Genomic DNA, 21,729 nt, shown 5'->3' with positions numbered 1-21,729 from the left:
GCATTTCTATTTTGTTTTTCAGAATAAAGGCTTATTCTTGAAACGAACTGTCTTATTTTCTTATTTCATCAATGTTCTATAGACCCTTTTTATGCTGATGTGTAAAAAAGATTTTGTCCATTTTCTTATTAATTCATTTACATAAAGAACCATAGAGCACTTGAAAAAATAAACACTATAGAAGAGAAAAATATATTGCTGTAAATTATGCACCATGCCCTACTCAGGCAGTAATATCACCAGTTTTCACACAGTGGTTACTGAGTGCTAATAACACACCTATCTATTTCCATGGAAACTACAACAGATACAAAGAGTACAAGAACACTACTTGATAGAGCAAATTCTCAGCTACAAAGCAGTATTTTTCAACACAGTCACCACCATTAGCCACGCATTTTCACCAGCCACAAACAAGAGCCTGCATGCTGTGTTCTTAACAATCCTCACCAGCAGAAGTGACCCACTGTCGTTGTCACCACTGCCTCACTGTGCTGACATCCACTGTTAGGTCTCCATAAACATTCAGCAAACCATCAGTGAATGTTAGCGGATGCCATTCTTCCCATACAGAGGAATTCCGTGACAAACCCTTGCTTCATCTGCACTTCCATGTCAGACACCGTTCTGTCAGACTGCCCCTCTGCTGCCATCTCTCATCTGGTGACAAAATGTAATGGAATCCTGGTGGGAAGGTTCAACCTCTACTGCAATACCACCACCATCAGCCTCTGATGCTGTGGGCCAACATCATAAAATAGGAGGCATTACTTTTGGAACAGTCACCATAATATAGTCTTGTCATACTTGGAATTTTATCCAACAGGTTATCAGTGGTTTTCAAATGATGGGGGCTGAAAAAAAATCTATTTTGATTTATAATTTTCAGACCATGAAGAAATGCATACTTACAGGAATAATTGTTACAAAATTAAAGGCTAGATCATAATAAAGCTGAAAATTTAGTGTTATTTATGCCAGAACAGGTAAAGAGTCAGTAAAAAGATTTCTTTGATGTAGTAATCTTAGAATGTGAACAATGTGTTCAATATAACTGTGCCTCAAACAGTTACTTTACTCATATATAACAACCTTTAACAATTATCAGCAACAGGCAAGCACTGCCCCCCAAAAATCAATACAGAATAAGACAGCTTTCAGAGCAGATGTGCAGAAGCTTGGAATTCCTAATTTCTTCCAGTTATATTGAAGAGCAAGAGGAGAGGAGCTGAAAGTGAAGCAACATGAGCAGCTTCTAACTTCCCAGAGCTGAGCAGTCAGCCCAGCTCCCTTTGCACAATCTGCAGCACAGTGCTTTCAGCAGCAGCCAAAGCCAGAGCACAGCTACCACCTATTTGTGCACAGATGCTGTGTCTCTGCTTAGGCATGGCAAAGTGGCAGCACACTGCAATTCTCTTGTACATAACAGCCACAATCTCCACTCTTCGAGAACATTTGCCTCTCTGTGTGGTCCAAAGAACAGCCGTACCATTTTCTATTAGTTTGTCCCACAACATGCCTTAATTTCAATGAGCAAATAGAAATGCTAGCTCAGGAATTTGCAGAAGAATAAGGTTAAATCACCTCTTAGTACCTTCAGAACTGTCATCGTCTCCAATAGTTTCCAATCTCAAAGTGCTTAAGACTTTCAGTGTGTTTTGGGGTCTTTTTGGAGGGTGTTGGTTTTTTTTCCCCTCACAACAAGCATATGATCAACAGTTGCAGTTCTGCCTTACAGAAATAAAATGGAAAGTTTCTTGGCTTTTCTGTGCGTCAATGCCAGAGCCTGGCACCTCAGAATTCACTGTTGGTAGATTCATGGAGTCATTACTGCTCTTGACCCTGACACCACAGAAACATATTATATTCTTAGCGTAATTCACAAGCAATTCCCATTCCTGTCCTTGTTTTGCTCACTCTGTGATGCACCTCAGCAGCACAGGCAAGCACAGTAACATTTTCTGATGGATATAGCTGCCTTATGGAAATAAAACACAACATACTATACCTAAGGGCTGTTAAATTTTCTTCCAAACCACATTTACCCTTCTCCACAATACGTTTTGGAATGGGAGAATCAGCATGAAACACAGATCTTAAAGTGGCATGTATGAGATACCAAAAGTTTCAGACCTTTTACTAAATTGATGTACATGTATAAAACAACACTTCATTTAACAGGCTTGGCAGAGCTGATTAAACTTAGCTTCTGCACCAACTCTTCCCAATCACGCTCAGTTTGTTACCCTCTGTGATACATGATATTGTATAAAATCAGAGGACAAAAAAAACAGCACACAAAAAAATCTAAAAGCATGCAACTTAGTTGTTCCTAAAGTATGTTGCACAATTTTGTTGGAAGACAAAGCCCTTACAATCCAATTTTCCTTCTACACATCAAATATTCTTCCCATAGTTTTTATCCCAGCTATGTCAGACACAGAAGCTATTGACTTTACAGCACCATTCGTTCCTTACGTAGGTTTCATTAATAAGTCTGAAGCTTCAAAGAACAGAATATGTCTTACACAGGTAGATGCCTACGGCATATATTTTCATTTTGGATTGTCCAAAATGCATGCACCTTCTTTAAGGTTATGAAACACTGGATTTTCACTGATGATTCAACCAAATGGAAAGCCTCTAGCCCCACTGGTCTCTTGCACACACATAGAATGGATACACACCTGCTTCCACTGTGTCCATTTAACAGCATAGCATGTGTCTATGCAGAGTATGTAGTCATCAGATTTCTCTGATGCAACATTCCTTCCCTGTTGGGAAAAAATATTTAAAAAATTATATTAAAAAAAGAGGGAGATCATGTATCAGGCAACAGATAAAAATATCTGTCTGAATCAGGGTAGGGCTTGTCAGTGGAAAAGATATCACAGCTTGCTTTATTGCTTCCTGTAAAACATAGGCCATAGGGTCTGGTTGTGCCACATTACCTCTTTCAGAACAGTAAGTCTTGCCTGAAAGACTTTCAATGGTTATAAAAGTCTTCAGTCTGGACTCTTAATTGTTCCAGCAGTCACACACACAGATAAGCAGTTGTTCTTCTGGACTAAAGAGCTGAATTGCATGGGAAGAAGGTTTCTTCCACAGCTCTGCAGCTCCATAGCTCACACTTCCCCAGGAATGCCAGGTTCCTTGGACTGAAGCGGCTTCTCACCGCAATGAGAGAGCTCAGTCTCTCTGTACCAATCAACACGCATGGCAGGGGAAACCCTCAGCATCAGCCACCTCAGAAGCTGGTTGTGGACAGGTGACTGCAGAGGGTGTACCTGTGGGTACAGCAAAATGTCACATCAGGCAACAGCTGCTTCAGCTCAAAGGACGAGAGGACAGTGCTGTCATAACAGTTATGACACCACTTATTTGATCAAGCAGAACTGATCTAGGCATTTACAGAGGACAGCTTCTAGGGAACCAGTTTCTGACTAATATATTTTGCTATCATAGTTTACTTGCTCCAGGGAGCTGTTTTTAAAGGACACAGGATCAAGACAGATGATGCATATTCCTTACACAGAACACAGACCCAATCTCATCTACCAGTCATGAGCATTTTGTGCTTTTGGAAGATGCGCAGAAAATGCAGTAATCAGAATGAAGACAGAAGTCCCAGCAGCAAGAGGTTACCAATAACGCACATCAGAAAAGTATCCCTGGACGTGTTACCATCGTGATGAACCTTGAGTCATGAATCCCAAAGCAGCTCCTCCAGAGTCTCTACATCATGGCACTAGGAGCCAGGGTAAAGAGATGTAAACCAGCACTAGGCCTTGTGATGAAATTTATTCAAACTCTGTGACAGATGCACATCTGTGCTATTCCAAGGTTCAATGCTGATGTGTGTCTTCCCGGAGTATCACCTTCATTTTCTGTAATTTTATCCAGCATTGTTCACAAAGAAGAGAAGGCTCTGGGGAGACCTGATAGCAGCCTTCCAGTATCTAAAGGGGGGCTGTAGGAAACAAGGGGACAGACTCTTTAGCAGGGTCTGTTGTGATAGGACAGGGGGAAATGGTTAAGAGCACTGAAGGAGTGGAACAGGCTGCCCAGAGAGGTGATGGACACCCTGTCCCTGGAGACATTCAAGGTTGAGCTGGGCAGGGCACTGAGCAACCTATGTATCTGTAGGTGTCCCTGTTCATTGCAGGGGAGCTGGACTAGACCTTTAAAGGGTGCCTCCCAAATCAAATGATTCTATGTTACTATGTTTTTCGCACCTTGCAGCAGCCATGAGATTTGCAATTGCCTGGCAGATCCACTCCACCAATCTGCCACATGAAAAACTGTCAGCCTTCATAACACAAACAAGTAAGCAGCAGCATCTCCTCAGGAACCTAAGCGGCACCTCACAAGAACTTGAGTAAGTACAATTTGCCACAGCAGAATAGAAGGGGGGGGGGAGGGGGGAAGAAAACCTTAAAAAATAGAGAAGACAATAGTGAAAAATGGAGGAGTATGGGTGGAGTGAGGAGGTTCTGCTAAAATCTTTGGCAATAGGAGGTAAAGAAGGTAAAAAAAAAGGCTCCAGTGTCTGAGAAGTTATTAATTAGATTTCTTTCAAAAGAAAGAAATCCACATGCAGCACGACCACCCTGAAAACTGAGACCATGAATTGAAATTCATGGGGGTTGCTTCAGAAAAGCATTACTGCTCCAAACCAGACTGCTAATGTACACACTGCCCCAGAGACTGACATCAATATTCAGATACTGTTTACTTAAAGTGTTGATACCTAAACACAGAGGAAATACAAGATAAATGTTTTAGAAGCGTACATGATGATGATGCATTCCCTAAACAATTCCAATTTGATATTTTCATGGCAATAAATTCCCTAATTGCAAAAGGAAATGCTACTGTCTTCTAATCATGACCAAATACAGGAAGATCTCTCCATCATGCATTATTTAATGGATATATTAGTGGATCTAATAACAACAACCTTAAATTACGTAAATACAGATCTCATCTCTGGAAACAGAGCTTACTTGTAAAGTTAAAATTACTTCAGTAAGTGAGACTGAAAATCATTTGTGTATCCCTAACAGAAATCCCAACTTGCATTGAACTGAGATCATGTTATTATTAAAGCAAAATTATAGATGTGAGTTAGTTGCTAGCATAATGCCACTCAAAGTTTTAAGCTAAAATCCTAGGACGAAGATAGGAAAATACAAAAAATTATTCTCCCAGTGGAAGACTTTTAGGCTGTATAAACAACTATAGGCACTGATATATTAATTACCCAACAATTTCCAGATCTAGGTACCTTGCCCTTAAAATATCTTCAAGTATTTACAAACTACCTGCAAAACCTACAGCAGAAAAGACAAAACATTAAAATTTAAATATGGTCATAGAAATCATAGAAGTCATAGAATTGCTCAGGTTGGAAAAGACCTTCAAGATCTCCAAGTCCAACCGCAACCTAACCATACTACCCTAATTCTAACAACCCACCACTAAATCATGTCCCCAAGCACCACATCCAAGCGGTTTTTAAACACATTCAGGGATGGTGACTCAACCACCTCCCTGGGGAGCTTGTTCCAGTGCTTAACAACCCTTTCTGTAAAGAATTTTTTCCTGATATCCAACCTGTTCACATGGAACCCTCCACTCCCTTTGGAACAGCGCTTGCCTATCACTTAGGACCGACTGACCCGTGTTCAACTGCTGTTCAACCTAAACCTCCCCTGGCGCAACTTGAGGCCATTTCCCCTTGTCCTATCACTTGTCACCAGTGAGAAGAGGCCAACCCCGCTCTCACTGCAATCACCTTTCAGGTATTTGAAAAGAGCAATAAGGTCTCCCCTCAGCCTCTTCTTCCCCAGACTAAACAGCCCTAGTTCCTTTAGTCTCTCTTCATAGGGCATAATCTCCAAGCCCTTCACAAGCCTTGTTGCTCTTCTGTCATAGTAGGAGCTTGGGATGAACAAAAATATGGCAGAAATCCCATGCTTACAGCCTGTTTGAGAACATCAGTTTGCCAGTCTAATTAATTTGTTTACCTGGATTCAAGACATCAGGAAAGAGAATTAGTTAATATTTTAAGAACAGTTCTTACTATTCACAGTTTATACTATGTTTGCAAGAAAATGATGAAGGTTTGTAGTCAAGGCATTGTGTCTGAGAGCAGCAATTACAGTGAGCTCTCCAGATCACACATAGCAATTAAGAATGTATCTAAATGAGTACGACTGTGCTCTTCAAGATTTCCTGTCATAGAGGCTGACTGCCAGAAAAACTGACCCCGGGATATGTGTCTTTCCTGATGCCACCTGCACAAACTTATCAGACACTTCAAGACATGACACTCTGGACATGAGCCTTCTATGCCCTTGCAGATACAATGAAAAATTATATTGGGATTTTTCACAATAGCATACCAGCAATTCTCTTGCATAAAGTGCATAAGATACAAACAATTTCCCTTTTGACTCTAGCCAGCTAGTTTCACAACAGTACATGCTGTCTGCAAGCCATTTCTAAATTTCTAAATCCTTTGCGGGTGACAGTGAAATGATTATTTGCATTAGTCCCTGTTACAGGATGACTCACTCATCAAGCAAAGTCTTTATCAGACAGCAGATAGTTATGAGGAAGCTCTTCCTCTAACAACAGCAACAAGGAACAGAGAGACAGGGAAGTTTACAACCCACCTGTTACCACAGGTTACCTATAAAATCTACATAATCTGGAACTGACTCCAAAAAGATGGTCTCTGAGGAACTCACCTGGATACTCCACAATCAATGTCCTTTTCTAGGAGATCATTATGCAATCTACTGTAGGGAACCTGTTTTAGCAGGGGGGTTGGACTTGATGATCCCCAGAGGTCCCTTCCAACCCCTATGATTCTGTGTGAGCCTGTGTGACCACCCCTGCATGCAGAAATCTCTCACAGAGATTTATCTTGCACTTAAGCTATCACATCAAGCTCCTAGATATGAATCCAGTACAATAAAGGTATAAAGTAAAGCAAAGCAAAGTGAACTGAAAGAGAAATCAAATATCACAGCAAACAGTAGGAATGAAGACAGCTGAAGATGTTATAGATAACCATAACAAAATTCCCTGCTAAAATAAAATGATACAATTAAATCCACATCAATAAAACAGCATCTGCTCATATTGGAAGGAGCCCCATGGGTTTTGTTTCCTTTTTCTGAAGGCTAGGAGAAGAAAATGTCTCCTTGCAAGAGTCACTGCATAACAGTAGATTTATAGTACACATACAAATAGAAAATTATGTTCTGTTAAAGACAACAAACTTAAGAAGGTCAAATGCTTTTAACTAACTCATTTGCAAACACATAAAGACAAAATCCCAACAATTTCTAACCTGCCCACAGTGCTTCTCAGCAGAGGCCTAGGAGTAGTATTTTTTCACAACTAATAGAAAAGTCTATCCCTTGGCCTCCCTAGTTTGAGGTCTGGCAACATCAAATTGCTGCTCATTTATCCCAGTGCGGTATGTAGCAGTAGCACGTTGCTTCTCGTAGCTCTGCCAGGAGCTACAAGGTCTGATGTTATGATGCTGAATTCTGGGGCTGGGGGCTAGAAAGGAAAATAAAAGAAGATTTTGGAACTATGTTATTTCCCCACAGTTTGGAAAATAAGTATATTTTATAAAAGAATAAAAAAGTGTTTCTCAAATGCAAATATCAGCCTTTATTATCAGCAAAATCAATATCATCCTGCAAAGCAGAAAGCTTTCTGACCATACAACAACGTGTATCTATTCCTTAAACAAATGAATTGCACTATTCAGGCTGTAGCCACTCTGAGAGACCACACAGATCTTACCAGCAGTTAGAGTCTATCAAAGGCAAAACGACATCTGGAAGCATTTGTATGTTCCACAAGACAGGAAGTCAAGTTTGGGGGGCCCCAGTAAAAGAGAAAGATTGACAAACCAGGAGACAAGGAGGGGCAGGACAAAAGACTGACGTATATTCAGACCGGTGAAGCAAACGCTTCAGGCTGATCTAGTCACTGCATGCACCCATAGGAGGGAGCAGGAGAGGGGACAGGGAAGACAACTTTATTTAGAAGTATACTGTCAGAGGACAAAATGTCAGGCCATAGGTTGTAGTATGGGAAATTCTGACTAAATGTAAGTAAAATTTATGATGAGAGAGGGTAACATCTTGAACAGTCTGCCCAGAGAAGCCAGAAAACAGACTGTCTCCATTCTTTGAAGGTTTCAAAACCTACCTGTGTAAAACACAAACTTTGAAATTAGGCAGCTTTTTTTTTTTTTTTTTTTAGGTTGGATTAGATCATCTCCAGGGTTTCCCTCCCAGCCTAAACCAACTCTATCATTTAAAGTGCAGAGTGATAACGATACCAGGGTATGACTGTAAATCAATGTGCTGCAATGGTGAATTCATCCTGCTTCCTACATTCTATCTAAAATCATTACTGTAGATGTTAGATAGATATAATACATAATGCTTTCATGATGGCTTCCTGCAAGAAAGGATAACAGTGTAACCTATGCTGAATTCATATTGCTGTGCAAAAACAAAGCTGTACACACAGCTTTTCATTAAAAAATAAAAGTTTCAAGCCTTTGGGAGCAGCAAGGGAACAAAACAGGAAGTATTCTATCTTAGATTAGAAGTCCAGGCCCTTTGCACACAAACTGCTGTAATGCACAGCAACTTCGATAAATCAGTGGACTTCAGGGTAGGGAACATGTGAAAAACCTAAAGGTCAAGGCATGAATGCAGAGTTTGCAGAACCAGTTAGGGAGTCTGTGAAAGAATCAGGAAGACACAGCTCAGCAGTACAAATGGCACGTGGTTCATTCCAGCTTGCACAGACCACACTTTACTTAGGGGGAAAAAAAAAAAAAGAGGAAAAAGCAGAAGCTGTGTATGTTTTATGCTATGGCTTCCCAAAGAGTGCTTCACCCACTGACTTGTTGGATGCTTTCAGATGGCTGTCCATTAGCTTTTCCTAATGAAGTAGATCTGCTTTGTATAAATATTTAAGTGGTATCAGAAGGAGACAGTGAATAGGAATGACTTCCTAAAGCTAGCAGCCAAAACACTCCCTGGAAAAAGAGAACTCGGACTCTGGTTACATTCCCAGGAAATATGTTTATGCATTGAAACAATGTCAATAGAATTTGAAAACACGTTACAGCCTTGCCTCTGGAGATCAGTTAATCCATTTTTCCTTGGGAGAAGAAACAAAAGTTTTATAGCCCCTTCAGACGGAGGAAGACCTGAATCTGTGCTTTTTGCATTCTGGATCAATACTCTAAGGCTTGTGCTCTTGATTAGAAGAATGTTAGTGTTATCACCTCCCACTCCTAGTAGCGAGCATCTGTTCCTGTATTTTTTTTCCTGAAGCGTCTGCAAAGCGGTACCAAGCATAAATCCAGCTATCATATGCAAGCAACATGTGCAAAAGCACATTATGATTTCTCCTATAAAAACTGTTTTTTCCTTACAATATCAAAAGCACTGCATTTTTCCTTCAGCTGTTACCCGCTTCTTTCATTTTCTTGAACTCCGCCGTATGTAAGAAGATAAATTATGTATTGATTTTTCTTTTTTTTTTTTAATAGCCTCGTGAACAAAGGCAGCGAAGTAGAAGATGAGGCTTTTGGGAGAGAATGGACAACACCAGCAGAGTATATTGAATCACGGCTCTCTTCTGGGTGGTTTTTCTTTGAGTTAACAGACTTATCGCCACACCAGTGCACTTCCAGAATGTACATTCTCCTCACACCAGAGCAAAGAAGAGCCATATGCATCTATCACTATAGTTTTACCACCAAAAGTCCAGCACAGCTAATGGTCCTTTTCTGCCTCCGTCCCTCTCCTTTTGCTCATTCATGTGTTTTATGAGAACATACCAGGTTCAGTGCTGGTGCTTTGTGGCTGCTCCCGTACATGGTATCAATAATGAGCCCATAAAAGTGATTCCACTACTGGAACTGCCCCATGCATCACCACATATGCAATTTCTGCCTTAGGTGAGCAATCACTTTACCATAATTCAGTGTGCTGTCCACAATTCTAACTACAGTAGGTTACTTCTTTATTGAACACTCCAAACCCCTCAGCTACAAATGGCAGAATTTTCAGCATTCAGGCAATATTCAGTCTCTCTCCTCTTCAAGCATATTTTGTCACAGTGAGTTAATTAAGCTAAGTTAACTAATACCATGAAGATTGTTCCCTCAAGCTTTTTTGTTATTTCTTATTTGTTTTGTAGTACTTTCTGAATTCCTCAGCCAGACTAGAGACCAGCAGTGCTGAAGGCTTTAAGAACAAAGCCAAATTGTTTATCAAGCATTACTACCACAAAAGAGCAACCAACATTAATACGCTTTGCTTCAAAAACATACTAACACTCTCAATCAGTCCTTGATCTAAATAGTTGCACCTATCCCAGTGGGACTATTCCATTTCTTATCAATATTTAAATATTAAAAAAATTGCTTAACCTTGAAAAGTAAAATAAAACTCCGAACATTTTACAAAACACGGTTTCAATTACCTGGACCTCTCATTTAAAATAATCATCAAGCCAAAGACATTAACAAAAAAAAAAGCCTAAAAAAATCAATAAATCTTTAGGTTTTGAGAAAGCAGCATAGCCTATTACAATTTTTTACTGAAAGTAATCCTGTATATGATGTTTGGACAATTTTTTTTTTTTAGTTCCTCTTGTGCCTATATCAAAAATGCACTTGTGAGCAAAATTATAAACCTCCTATCAAAAAAAAACAACCAAAAAATATCCTTTCTAGATGCAGATGCACAATTAGGTAACCACAAGGTAACCCCAAAGTTTTGTTTCTTGTTTTGATTTTAACTTCTATTTAAGTTCTGAGTGTTGTTTAGGTTTTTGTTGCTGTTCTTGTTGTTGTTGTTCATTTTGTTTGTTACTTTGGTTTTTTAAATGTCTCAAAATGTTTGAAATTTTCCCCAAATGTTATTTAAGAAAATTCCAAACAAATAACTTCAAAAAGATTCACACCAACATTCTCAATTCTAATGGAGAAATGCAAACGTTCACATTTTGCATATCTCCTTTTTTCATGCCATCAGCCAGGCCAAGAGATAGGCAGATCCTTTTCTCTCCCCACTGTGAAGAGATCTGCATCTATATATCATATTCCTCAAGAAGACAACTCCATGCAATGTGTAGACAGCCATTCCCACTCACCACATTCCACATTTGATGACTATTTCAATGGTCAATAAAACAGGGACTTCCAGCAGCATTTGCTTCTGAAACACCAAGCATCGGTTTGGCCTTCTGTCCAGGCAGATTGATCCATATCTCCACAGTGCTCTGTAACTGCTGAGTTAGGATGTTCTGGATGTGATGTTCTCTGCATCATAGTACCCCCAGGTGCTGCCCAGCCAACAGCAATAAAGTTACCTGGTGGTGCAAAATGGCAGAGAACATGTTCAGTCACGTACGGAGAGAAGAAAAAAACTGACAGATTCTCAGTGACATTCATCAAATTCATTAAGTCTGATAAAGGTTCAAGAAGAGAACACCTAAGTGGTTGCTCCCAAGCAACTTCAGCCATTAAGAAAATTCATAAGCAGTAGACAGTAAATTAGAGGTAAGTGCAGAGAATGGTGGAAACACCCTAAGTAGGGAGATGAATACTGAACATTAACATACTAAAATGGAAAAGGAGAAAGGTCAGAGAAAACAACGTAGAAACAAAAGAAATAATTTCATATTCATATTTTGGACTGGCAGAAAGCTTTGTTGGAGCAAAAAATTGGTGATTTCTGGAGGATCTTGGAAAGAAACTTTGTTCCACTTGCCTTCTCAGCCACCAACTGTGAGTTTAATATTTCCGCCACCAAAGTTCTGCATTCTAACACAAGGACAGTTAACAGTCTGGGATGAGAATTTTCCTGTATAAATCAGATTGGAACCTCAGAAACTTCTTACTCTTTGTTGATTTTTTTCCCTCACAAAAAATAGCATCAAATGCTAAGCAATCAACAGTTTGTTCTTATGCACAGTTTGAGGCATGTGTAGCTGATGCATATATATCAAACGTTCAAGTTGATCTTTACTCGGGCCCAAGCTATAAAAGGGATAGTGCAGTGCTATGCAGAGAATATCCATAACAGCTCTTTCTCCCCTGGGAATAAGGAAGTTGTCAGGTTTCTGGACTTCATAATTTCAATATGTAAACCAATAATGAGTAAGGAGCCCAGAAGGCATGTCATACACAGAAGAAGAGGAAGAACTAAGAGTCATGGCACTGTTTGCTAGGGGTGGCAGATGCTAATGAATAAAAATAGAAGAGACACTGAAGAGAATCTTGCAACCCCCATATCGAAGAGTGGCTCCGATCCACTACACTGTAATCAGATAAAAAAATGTAATACAAATGTGCATAATTTCAAGTGTCTAGTGAAAAATTAATATTAGCGACCTAAAAGCTGTTCACTTGTGTCATTTTCCATGAGTTGTGCTACATCTAATTGCTCTAAAACAAATGAATCAAGACATTCTCTTAAGTATTCTGCAGCTTCTTCAGTAATTAATTCAGGCCACTCATCAGCTGCATTTGAAAGATGAAATGAAGGTAAGAATTTTCTATTTGTTTTCTATAGTTTGTCACATCATGCAGCTGAGTGTGAATAAGCCCTTATAGATACAGTCAGCAAGCAGAACATAACTGCATAGCACCCACAACTGCTGCTGAAATCAATAGGAACTGCAAGAATATTAAGAGCTTCAGAAATAGCTTATCCTTCTTCAAGAACCTAATAATAGCAAAGTTTATTTAGTTTGGATTAACTTCTGGAGGACAACGTTAGGCACACTGTGCCAGACAGGCATGGCCAAAAGGTAAAAAGAAAATCTTTCGAGATTAGCAGAGTTCAGATGCATCCCTGAACCCCTTTCATATGCATGGGCAGCAAGCACTGAGCACTGCAAATGAGCAGGCCCAGCTGGGGTTCCCCATGAGAAAAGACCTTATGTTTGCACGTTGCGTGCATCTACCTACTTAAAATAAGCATGGAACATTTGGCAATTGAGGATGATGCAATGAATACATTCTATGAAGGGCATTTTAAAGCCTGTATTTTTTCTACCTCCTGTTAAGCACAGTCATCAGAAGGGGTTGGATAGTTCATAGTGGTCATAGTACAGGGGTCAAAAGGCCAGGCTGTGCAGCTATAGAAAATTACTTAAGGAAAGGTCCTTGTTTTAGAGTAGAAGAACTGCCATCAGTACTGAAAAACATGTGACATCAAAGAACACGAATAACTCAAGAGGGAAGTCTAAAACGTGAAAACATTACCTTGACCTTTTTCAGCTAGTTCTCTTGGGTTTGGATTCCATCCCTTTCCTGGCACAGGGATTAACTGAGAAGCAGCAACAGAAAACTCAGTGGATTCCCTGGACAACACAAACAGCTAGTACGTAGCTCAGGAAGTGGAATGCAGCTGTCAAACAAAACCAAAAGGATACTCTGTTGAGATAGACAATGCAGAACCTGGCAATAAGTTCAAAAATTTCTGAAGAGAAAAGCAGGAGCAGGTTATTCAGTTGAGACCATCAGCAGCAAATACTGTTTCCTGAGGAAATGAAGAGCAGCTGAAATGGCATAATACTCCACCTGTCATATGCGTACTGTGTACAGTGGAAGATAGGAAATAGACATACTCTGTGTACCGCAAACTGTGTAAGAGTTGTACAGTAAACCCACAATACAAACAAAGGTAAGGAGCACCATCTGAAACACAAGTAAAATAAAGTATACAAAACATTTCAGGTAACTATTTTAAAATCAGTAGGTCCCGATGTGGGAAATCCTAATATTACACATTCCAATGCATTGGAATATATGCAGAGGACATTGCATTTGAAAACTCTGTAGCTCTGAACTTTAACAAAATAGAACCTGAACATTATCTCCTCTCTTCTTTTGTTTCTTGACATCCAATTTCCCCTTATCCATGCATTTCTGTTATTTCTAATTTCTCCAGAGCATTTCAGGGGAAAAAAAGACATCAATATAGAAATGAGTATGGTATCATTTCTTAAATTAAAATCCCAGATAGTTAAATCCAGGGGCTCATTACCACTCTTCTATCCTAGTGTCCTTGTCGTATCAGTCCTCTGTCCCTGATTAACTTCAGCAATGTCCCATATTTTCCTGCATCAGAATTTAAACATATGATTAATATGCAGAGCAAATGCATTTTGAAGTACACATCAGAGTATTCTGAAGCAATGTATTGACACCCCCTGTGAAATGTTCGATCAATTATTGTTTAATATTGAGTATTTGAATTTGCCCTCATGTCATGACTGAAGACAGCTTTTTCAGAAAAGTTGTTGGTGGTTGTTTTTACAAGGGCTGATCTCCAAAAGGCTGTACTGGAAAGACAACTTATGGCAGGGAGCAGCAAGAGCCAATGCCTCCCTATTGGATGGGGAGCCAGCAGGGCCAGGCAGTGAGGGCCACCAGCGCAGCCCCAGCCCTGGATATTAGGTACCTCCCACAGATGGGCCAAGGCTAGGCCCATGGCAGGCAGAGTAGGGCTGCAGGGAGCTAGAGAGCAGCCTTGCTATAGCATCTCTGGGGTGCAGACTGATGGTTCCAGAGGGTGGGCAGGCACAGTCAAAGCTAACAGCGCCCCCAGGGCTATGACAACTTGCAAAAAGCCACCAGAAATTGCTGGGAAGATCACAAAAGTTTTTGTTTAGAAGATCTGAGTTTCACAGTCACCTAACAAAATTTTACCTGCCACTTATAAACCCTGTAACATCTAGTTAAAGGTTGTCACATTTATTCATTTTCCAATATAAGAAGCGCATCGATTTACAATGGTTTCACAGGAAGGCAATGTCTCACTGGAGACTAGAGGCAGAAAAGCAGCTATAAAGCTGAGCAACAAATATGTGGGCCTGCTACTGTATGAGGCAGGTGATTTAGCAAGAGCAGGCACAGATAAATCCAAGGCATTTAAAGTCATCTTTGCCTCAGTCATCACCAAGATCTCTCATATCTCTGCAATGAGTGAAATGGGTCATTAACATCTACCAGCAATGCATGAGATCTCAGTTAGGCATTACCTGAGATAATTCAACCCATACAAGTCTATGGGATTCAACAGACATCATCCAAGAGTGTGCAGTGAGCTAACCAATATCTTTGCAAGGCTACTCTCTATCATCTTAGAAATCTCATGGAGATTAGTTGGTCTCTTATGACCAGAGAAAGGCAAATATTTTACCTATCTTCAAAAAAAGATGAGGTAAACCTGGGAACTCCAGGCATCACTCTGCTGAAAAAACCAAAGAGCAAGCCCTCTTTAAGCATGTTTCTGGGTAGATGAAGTAGTTAAAGGTGAGTAGGAACAGTCAGTACAGATTTACCAAGCATAGATTGCCTTCTAGGATAAAATGACTAGGTTCGTGGATGCTATTTGCCTTCAAACTATAGAAACATGTTTAACCCCCCCACCATTATTATTATTGTATCCAAATTAGGATGTTATGGTCCGGATTGGTGGGCAGCTAGATGAATAGAAACACGCTTAGATAATCAGGCTCAGAAGAGAGCTGCTAGCTCATCACACTGTACGTAGAAGCTAGTAGTGAGCTCCTTAACTTTTTGGCCTGACTGGGCTGCACTGAGTGAAGAGGAATTGACTTGGGCCGCATATACACAGGTTGCACTGAAAATGATTCCACATATTTATTTTCATGGAAACAACAACCAATACAAAGAGCACAATACCACTGTTTAATAGAGCACGTTCTCAGCTACACAACACTCTTTTTTCAACCATTATCAGCTACACTTTTTTTTTTTAACCTGTGATGAACAAGAGCCTGCATGCTGCACTTGTGACAATCTGCACCAGTAGACGTGACCCACTGTTGCTATTACCACTGCTGAAATGTATCACCCATTGCCTCACTGTACTCACATTCACTATTTGTTCTCAATAACAATTCATCAAGAACGGATGAATACTGGTGGGTGCCACTTTTTCTACATCAGTTCCATAACATACTTTTGCACCATCTGCACTTCCACGTCAGACACCATTTTGTCATACTGCTCCCTGCTGCCATCTGTCACACAAGAACAACATGTAATGGAATACTGGCAGGAAGGCTCAAACTCTACTTCCATACCACCAACATGTGCCTATGATATCATGAGCCAACATCATAAAATAGGAGGCATTACTTCCAGAGCAGCCTTCATAAAATATTTTAACATGTAGAGTTACTCTAGAAGTGACAAAACCTAGTGGGATACGTGACCTCATTTTTGTGAAAGTAACTCACAAGGCCAGTTTGATGGCAGCAGCTGCCATTATTAGTAAGCTCTCGAGGTGTTCCTCAGAGATTTTTGATGAAATTTTACTCCTCCTGTGCTCCATCCTTGAGAAGAATTGTTCACAAATGTACATACTGCCAAAAAGCCATGACATGAATAAAGCACAGTTCTGAAGTGAGAGATATTTTTCTCTGGTAAAAGAAGGCTTATAAAACTCCGGTAAAGAGGCAGGATCAATTTTTTTTTCTTTGCATTGAATGTCTTATTGCAACTCAGTGCCTTCTGTTTGAAAATTCACAGGTACTTCATGTCAACCAAAAAATAGGATCTCAGATATATAAAAAAATGACAATTTTTTCAGCACTCTTAATACTCATTCTCAAATTCCTGTATAAAGATGGTAAGCAAGGCTGCATATTTTTCACTGTTCATAGAACCATGTTTAGCCAATGCACCAAACTGCACACAATTATTTGCCATAACTTGAGTCAGCCCTGTACTGCACCCTTTGACCTGATTTCAGCCATGACAGCGACAACATCACACCAACATGTGGTTGTTGCTGAGTGATGGGTGCACACTTGGGCCACTCAGCAGGGCACAGTCACAGCCATGATGACATAGGACAAGGGGTGGCCACAGGACAGGCTGCAGGTTGGACACACCCAACTAGAGGAAATTGATGGTATACAAGTTTGCTGACATCAAATAAAGAGAAATACCTGAGATGGTTAAGAGCAGGACTGCTGTCAAAATGGACCAAATAGACCAGTGGGAATCTTGTGAAATTCAATGAGGATGTACTGATGGACAGCTGGCTGAATAGGAGCCAGCAGTGTGCCCAGGTGGCCAAAGGAGGCCAGTGGCATCCTGGCTTATACCAGGAATGGTGTGGTGAGCAGGACTAGGGAACTACTAGGAACTACTCACCTCGAGTACTGTGTTCAGTTTCGGGCACCTCAGTACAGGAAGGACTCTGAGGTGCTGGAGCAGGTCCAAAGAAGGGCAACAAGGCTGGTGAAGGGCTTGGAGATTATGCCCTATGAAGAGACACTAAAGGAACTAGGGCTGTTTAGTCTGGGGAAGAGGAGGCTGAGGGGAGACCTTATTGCTCTCTTCAATTACCTGAAAGGTGATTGCAGTGAGAGTGAGGTTGGTCTCTTCCCACTGGTGACAGGACAAGGGGAAATGGCCTCAAGCTGTGCCAGGGGAGGTTTAGGCTGGATATCAGGAAACACTTCTTTACAGAAAGGGTTGTTCAACACTGGAACAGGCTCCCCAAGGAGCTGGTTGAGTCACCACCCCCTGCTCAGGGACATGATTTAGCAGTGGGTTGTTAGAGTTAGGGTAGTATGGTTACGTTGTGGTTGGACTTGATGATCTTTAAGGTCTTTTCCAGCCTGAGCAATTCTGTGAATCCGAAGTCCTGCAGCTGGGAAGGAATAAACCCTTACAAAAATAGATGCAGAGGAATGAATGACTAGGCAATAGCTCTACTGAAAAGTAAAACTTAAAAATCATAAAATCAAAGAACACTTGGGGTTGGAAGGGATCTCTTCTCAAGATGCTTATCTTCCCGCTCAAGTTGGATCAGCTAGATCAGGTTGCCCAGGAAAAGCAACATATACAGAGGAATTTTTCATTCACTCTACCGTTAAAGAGAAGTTCCCTCTTTTCTGGAAATCCTTGTTTTAAGAAAAAACAATATGGCACCTCCTTGTAGGTGAGAAACTCGGTATATCTTCTGTCCTCTGGTAAGTAGCAAGAATACCATCTCCTAACATAAAGCTGGTTAAGTCCCGGGGCCATGCAAGGCTGTCCGAAGCAAACAGATATTTAATTACGAAAACAGGATGGTTCTGATTTACAGTGTCCGAACAAATTTTTAGGGGGTTACTTCATTTGAATTCATTTAAAGCTGACTGCAAGACACATAGCTATAGTTAAGAACAAAATCCTTAACCAATCAACCAAAAATAGACCTCTAAATTTGGAATTGTCAAATGCTGTAGTAGCAGAGTAGATCATGTCTTTGTTGAAACTGAAACATTATCTAGGACTGAATTACAGTTAATGTCCCTCTTGACATAGGGGAAAATAAGAAGGCAGTAAGATAAGAAAGCATCACAATACGGTGGCAGGGCTGAAGAGTTTTCCTAAGTTTATTTAGGAAAGTGAATTTTAAGTACAAAATAAATTATTTACAGTATTTCTCTCTCAGAAGAAATTACACTTTTTCAAATGCACAATTTATTAACAGATTAACTTTTACAATTTCTAGTCAATGCTTCATCCAAAATTGATAAAATTATATATATTTTTAAATATCTAGAGGTTTATTAGTTTATTTTCATAACACGGGCTATAAAAATAAGACATCAATCAATTCTGAAATGCAATATGTTTCCTAAGTGAATTACAAAAATAGGCTTTCATCACGCTCCCAGGATCCTCTTCCCAGATAGCTATATATCCTAAGGTTTCACCACATTCCTAGAAAAATCTTACCTTAGCCAAAGACAATTTTTCTTAACTTTATAGTGAAAGTTATTTCTCTTCCTCACTAGAATGGAAGTTACCCAATATCAGTACAACAGGTTACCTCTGCTTGTCCCCTCCAGAGAAGAAATGCCTCTGCTACTGCCAGTAGAACATTGCCTTTGTCTCAAAGAAAAAGCACCTTTTCTCCACCAACTCACATTAAGATAAAATTGAATCAATATTCAAGAACATGAAGGACAAGAAGTTAATCAGGAAGTCAGCAGGGACTTACCAAAGGCAAGTCAAGCGTGACCAACCTGATTGCTTTCTATGATGAAAGGACTAGCTGTACAGTCAAGAGGATAGTCAGTGTCAGGTCAAAGGAGTTATACATTGGAGAGGCCATACCTGGAAAACTGTTCATTTTGGGGCTCTGCAGTCCGTGAAGGATGCTAAGAAGTTGAAGAGGGTCCAGTAGGAGACTGCCCAGTAGATGGTCAGCACTTAACTCATTAGGATATGTTGATGGAGTTCGGTTTGCTTAATCTGGTGAAGATTTTAATCCAAGAGTAGGTCTAATAACAGCCTACAGCTACTTGAAAGTTACTTACAATGACAATGGAGCCAAGCTCTTTTCGGATATGGCAGATGGCAAACAGAGAGAAGATGCACTTTGGAAGACTGATGGACATCAGGAAAGAATTCTTCACAAGACAGATTGGTTAGCACTAGAGTACATTATTCACATATGTGGAATTACCATTCTTAGAAATTTTCAAGACTGACAAAAATCACAGCTGACTTGATCTAAAGCTTGTAACAGTCCTGATTCTAGCAGAAGAATGGACTAGATAGCCTTCAGAGGTCACTTCCAAACTGGATTTTTATGATTCAGTGAAAATCTGTGAGGTAAACAACACTGGCCAGTGTAACTTGCTTTTCACAGAAGTGCTTAGAAGAGCTATGAAATACGCCTCTTGTTCATGAAGTGTCCTGGAAAAATGTAACCACATTCCAGAAAGAACCAAAACAAAACACTGAGATCTCCCTCCACATTACCTACATAAAGAAACAATGTTAATGGTTTAGAACAATATTTCACCTACTTCAGAAATGGATGTGCTTACTGAACTAAAAATCAATGTTGGAACGCAATTTTTAATAGAACACGGTATAGATTTTCATCAGAAAACAGCTTAAAATGCCCTTTTCTATGTTCTTAAATGTATTAAGCATTTTTTTTTTGTTTTCATAAACATAGCACTTTCAACACAGAAGTGCCAGAAGTGCCTAGTATTTGCTCAGAGAAAAAAAAAACATGAAAATTACACCTCCAATTTTTGTGAGCTCTCCCGTGCACGTATTTTTTTATTTCTTTTAAGTAAGACTAGAAAAAAGACTACCACTAAAAAAAGAGAGAGAAAGGCAGAAAGAAACTTAAAATTAATAAAGTGAAAACTAAAAAAGTGAATTCACATTTGTCAGAAGGTAATGAGATATTGAATTTGGCTCATGTTTTCCAGGATAAGTATGGCATAGTGTTGCATTCCCACTGAAGGGTAATGAACATGTACCACTGAACTTGGCTTCTCATTCCTCACTATGCCTACCCTGCCAAACTGTCTTTTTAAAACCTTGACTCCTACCATGCGTGTTATTTAATATACACGTATGTCAGTGTCATGCCAAATGCATAAATAGCTTATGTTGATTATTGACTACTGGATCCAAATAATAGAAACTAGACACTTATTTGTAAAGAGAATTAATTAGTTGCATCTACATTATACCCTTTGGAAAAACAGGGTTTGTTTTTTTTTTTAAATCACTGCACTTATATCAAACCATTCATCTTCAGCAAAGCCGATAAGCAACTTAGCATTGCTGCTGCAACCATTTGGTCTTGCTGTGTTCAACAGTGTATCCGGCTGCATATTGAGAGCATACAGAGGCAAAGAGCCAATTTGTAGCAGAATTATAAAATACAAAAGTGGCTCAGGGACATATGCTGGGAATTCAAAACTGGTAAGGATAGTACTGAAATAAATGGATGTGTCTAGATTAATAAATAAAAGAAAGGCAGGGCCTCAAATAGAAGCCTGCACTCAGGCTTTCATACCATTTCACCACTAACATATATACTCCGTCAACAGTTATGATCAACAACAACAAGTAACATCCCAGGCAGTGGCAGACTGAGCATCTGCAAGACAAGGGCTGTGTACTGTGGATGTGAAAATACATTGTTAATTCTATTTTCTACCACGAGCAGAGCCCTCAAATCTACAAAAAAGTTACTAAGTACAAGCACCATGTTCTACCGTACCACAAGATCAGAATGGATAGCACAACGCCAAGTAGTAGATCCTGCCTCCAGAATCATTTCTCCACCGCTCTGTATTCTTCAGCACATATTCATCACAGCACTTAACTGCTCCTTCAAGGAGCAATAGGTACATCTGGCATTTACTACCGTAACCACAGCTCACGTAGACATTCTTGACAAAATCCAAAACACAGGGACTGGATGTTGCTGACAACACAGCCACAGCAAGAAATAGCCAAGCTCAGGCCATAGGACAGAGTTTTTAACCAGCTTCCTTGTGTGGCTTTTCAACTGCAGCTGTAACATTGATAGTATCCACATTAAGTATCTTCTAGCTAGCTTGAACTTCAACCAAACTGCAGCTGCTGTAGCACAGACATGCCACAAGTTCAATACTCAGAAACCACAAGGAACTCTGAAAGATTCTCTCAGCTTCTGACCAGCCTCGGAGTCGAGGTTGGTTGGAGTTCATGGGTGGACATGCACAGCGTGCAGGCCCTAGCAGAGCTATAAAGAGATACCACCAGGACCCCCATGCTCAGCACCACAAACACCCTCACAAGTGGACAGGCCAAGGCAGGATTTCCCACCC

General features: G+C 40.1%; 1 long non-coding RNA gene across 5 annotated transcripts in view; it reads right to left on the bottom strand.

The window, feature by feature from the left end:
* The window catches only part of LOC110394897, a 60,917-nt gene that overhangs the window by 10,315 nt on the left and 28,873 nt on the right, over nucleotides 1-21,729 (bottom strand). For 2 of the 5 annotated variants that reach the window (XR_002436011.1, XR_002436007.1), the window contains 2 exons: nucleotides 13,331-13,475; nucleotides 9,122-11,430 (listed from right to left, as the gene is read on the bottom strand). This is a non-coding gene — a long non-coding RNA (uncharacterized LOC110394897). Of the gene's footprint in view, nucleotides 1-1,912; nucleotides 2,775-7,446; nucleotides 7,579-9,121; nucleotides 11,431-13,330; nucleotides 13,476-21,729 lie in introns of those variants that run through there. The other 3 variants (XR_002436009.1, XR_002436010.1, XR_002436008.1) reach the window with 3 other exon arrangements.

This window comes from Numida meleagris, chromosome 2 (assembly GCF_002078875.1).
Source record: "Numida meleagris isolate 19003 breed g44 Domestic line chromosome 2, NumMel1.0, whole genome shotgun sequence".
NCBI lineage: Eukaryota > Metazoa > Chordata > Aves > Galliformes > Numididae > Numida > Numida meleagris.
Note: the sequence above shows the minus strand (reverse complement) of the source record. Positions and strands in the feature narration are given on the sequence as shown.